The sequence below is a fragment of the Peromyscus maniculatus genome, chromosome 7 (genome assembly GCF_049852395.1).
Source record: "Peromyscus maniculatus bairdii isolate BWxNUB_F1_BW_parent chromosome 7, HU_Pman_BW_mat_3.1, whole genome shotgun sequence".
NCBI classification, from domain to species: domain Eukaryota; kingdom Metazoa; phylum Chordata; class Mammalia; order Rodentia; family Cricetidae; genus Peromyscus; species Peromyscus maniculatus.
The window spans coordinates 104,102,072-104,105,849 of NC_134858.1; the positions used below are offsets into that span (position 1 = coordinate 104,102,072).

At 40.7% G+C, this 3,778-nt stretch overlaps 1 non-coding gene across 1 annotated transcript; it reads left to right on the top strand.

The window, feature by feature from the left end:
- Positions 1 to 1,425: 1,425 nt before the first annotated feature.
- On the top strand, positions 1,426 to 1,551 carry LOC121831244 (U6atac minor spliceosomal RNA). The gene has a single exon (XR_006074619.2). It is a non-coding gene; the product is annotated as a U6atac minor spliceosomal RNA (small nuclear RNA).
- Positions 1,552 to 3,778: the final 2,227 nt, after the last annotated feature.

The window sequence follows — 3,778 nt, forward strand, 5'->3', positions numbered from 1 at the left end:
GGGGCTGGTGGACTAGACAGCACTGGGATGCCAGCTGCTCAGGAGGCTGAGGGAAGATCACAAGCTCAAGGTGTGGGTGAAAAAAAAAAAAACAGTTCTCACTGGGTGGTGGTGGCATGAGTCTTTAATCCCAACACTCGGTAGGCAGAGCCAGGTGGATCTCCTCTGTGAGTTTCAGGCCAGCCTGATTATTTCCAGAGCCAAACATGAGAGACACAGCCCAGAATGGATTTAGGTTTCTCCAAATACCATGTTCCAATGAGACAGTGATCTCATGAACTTTTCATAGTAACAAGACAAAGAAGACCACAGGATAACACACTGTACAAACACATCCATGTGCGTACCTCAGATGGGTGGTTACAGCAAAGCAGGAGAAACCACTATTGGCCTCTGATGCTGTCCGGCAGCAGTCTTGGCCCTTTGGTTGGTGGAACTGTGGGTCTGTTCATACATTCCAAAGGATCTTCCTAATGGTCACAAAAGATGTTAGGTTGTGTACGGAAAGAGCAATAAACAGGGCTACAATGGATAGGCAGAAATGGTACGCAAAAATGTTGTCTTAGCAACCTCTTGTGCTCAATTCTTTGACTATCAAACTACTGAAAGAGTGAATCCCAAGAAAGCAGAATCCCCAGGGATCTCTGGCTGGAAGGAACAATGTCTGAGGCACCCAGAGGAGAAACTTGTCTCCCGGAGAAAGATTAAAACTTGTCAGGTGACCTTGCTGGAAAGACTTGGAGCTGAGGAAATAGTGGACAAGGAGCCACACCTTGGCTGGACTTCCTAGTTAAACATCTTTCTTGCTTTCTATTTAAACACTACCTTCATGTCAAGACCCCAGAGATGATAGGGTGGTGGGGTGGCCGCTGGATCCCTTTGTCCCTCTCTTCCCAATGTGACCATGGGAGAGTTGTCTCCATTTCCCATCTGGCAGACCAACCCTACAGCTGTCCAGGCCTAGACCCAGGGTTATGACTTGGCCTGCCCCAACATCCACCCCATCTATGATCTCCAGAGCACATGAAGGGACCTGACCTGCAGACCCAAAGCTGTGGGATCTGTACAACACAGGGCAGCAGCGGGATGTCCAGGAAGAGTCCTAGAGGGGGCCCAGCAAAGAACGTGTAGTGGAGACCAGGGGCCTCTTACCAGACCACTCTTTGCAATGAACACTTGCAAGAAGAGATGTATGGACAAAGGGATAAACGACATGACTTGTTGGGTCTCACTGCAGCTTCCATGATGAGATTTTTTAATTCCTTCCCCTTTTTTATTTTTCTCATTTTATTTTCTTCCTTTTTTTCTCTTGAGTTTTGTTTTATTGGAGGTGGGGGTGCAGGGGTGGAGGGTGGATACAAAGGGACAGGGAATGAATGGGACCAAGATACATGATGTGAAAAACACATAGAATAAATAAATTTCGTGTTGTATGAAAGGAGAGAAGGTTAGCACTCCCCTTGACAAGGATGGAAGAGGCCCTTGGGCCTAACAACACACATACGGTTAAGGCATTGCCACCTACTTCGTGGCATCTAACCACTGTTTTTTTCATCTTTTAGTTACCGACCCCTGTGCACTCCGTGTGTAAATATTTTGATTTTTGAGGATTTTCCCATCCTGCGCGAGGCTGGGATTTTGCCGGGGCCTGTGGGACGGGAGCTTGGTGGAGTCGTGATAAAACCATTAAAAATCTCTAATGTTCTCAAACTTTAAAAAAAAAAAAAAAAAAAAAAAAGAATAAATAAATTTCTTAAATTAAAAAAAAACTCACCAATTTTTCATTTGACATAAAGACAATAGTATCAAGCAACATGGTATTACATCTAAAAATTCTATAAAGTTAGAATTTTAAAATCTAATAGAAATTGTTTTTAATGCTTTTATAGATGACTCTTTAAAAGGACAAGGAACATATATTCTATATACAAATTCCACATGTTCCTAGAAGATTATACCCATCCCAGGTGATATAGCTCAAAAGTCTAAGCTTGCTCTAATCAATCAGCTTTGATTAGCTGTTTCTCATCCATTAATATTTTGACTGACTCTGCTATTTGTGCTAAAGTCACTACAAATATACATAATGCCTCTCCCTAACTAACTAGTCACTACAGGCATACATAATGCCTCTCCCTAACTAGTCAGCTGCAAAACACAATCCCAGGCATGACACAAGACCCTGAAAACTCCAGAAAATACTATTATATCTCATCTATTGCTTGACTTTGTCTAATAACTTGATACATGTCCTTCCTAGGACTCTCATTACAACTGGATATTAATAATGGTTCTGCTTGAGCTAAAAGTAATTTAAGAAATTTTATTATCAATCATGTTACTAAAATCCCTTTCTATACACAGGGTAAAGCTATTATAAAACACCATCAAATACTTAATTGACAAATTTTGAAAAATTAAAAAGGGGGGTAAGAGGCTACACCCACTTATATCACCATATGTTATACTACATTTAGTTATGTTAACTTTAAAATTTTTACCTTAAAGAATAATGCTTTTTTTTCTGCTGGCCCAAAGCATTTTTGCCCTAAAGAAGTCACAACCTAAAGCAAATGCTAAATAAAAAAAGAGCCTGATGTTCTGTAAACATCAAGGCGAGGTTATGTTTATGCCTTTACAGAAAAATAAACGAAGTCTCAGATGGCTTCTGACCTGAACAGCTAGGACATCTAGAGACCAGTGGACAAATGAAACATCTGAACGCAGATGACAAATCCATCAAAAGGAGACACCCCAAGAGAAAGTGAACTGATGACTTGGGAAACATCAAAAATCTAACTCATCAAGCTGAGACTTTGGAGAAACAAAGATACCATATGACTGACCCAAAAAAAATTAATCCATCGTTTACTGACTAGACTGCAAGTTAAATCTCAGTTTGCCAACGCAGCATCCAAACGCTTGTTGTCAGGGGGATGAAAGGCACTTCTGTGATAGGAGATAGTATGGTATCGTTTTGTCATGCTAAGGATGGCTCTAATCCCATAGGACCATTGTCTGGATAAAAGATGGTATAAAAATATTGAATCACATAAATGGGGAACTTTTTACACCCATTTTACTCAGCAAATCCCTGCACCCCATCAATAGAACGAGGAGAGCTCCCCCTGGAAACTGTGATGATTCTTTACATCTATCAGATCTTGTAATGATTGCAGTCCCTTCAGTTTCTTTATTGCCTGTTCTAAGGTTAGTTACTGGAATACAAAGAGAACTATCTAAAATGGCCTGTATGGTTAGCAAAACTACTCATATTACAGCAAAAACATTAGCAGAAGTCAGCCAAGAGATGGGTGAACTGAGGACCACAGTTTTACAAAATGGAGCTACTATGGATTATTTGTTGTTGAAGCATAATCTTGATTGTCAACAATTCCCTGGCATGTGCTGCCTTAATGTGTCAAATTCTTTTCACACTATTGATAATCAAATTAACGATTTGTACAAAGCGACAGATAAAATCTCTCAAGTGACCTTTGAATGGCCCTTATGACAAAGATCATTTTCCCTTTTCTTTGGTCCTCTGTTAGCTGTTCTTATAACTCTCTTATGTTTGCCTATATTAATTAGACGAGCCATAGAGGCAATGTGTTCAACCATAGCCTCTACTGTGGCCGCTATTTTTTCTTTTAAAATTTAGAAATGGGGAGATGTAGAGAGCAAAAAACCTTGTGCACACAGGTGAGCACTGGAGAAGCCAGGAAAGTTAAACACACAGCTACCTCTCCAAAGGTGTGAGGTGTGTAGCTGCTCTTCC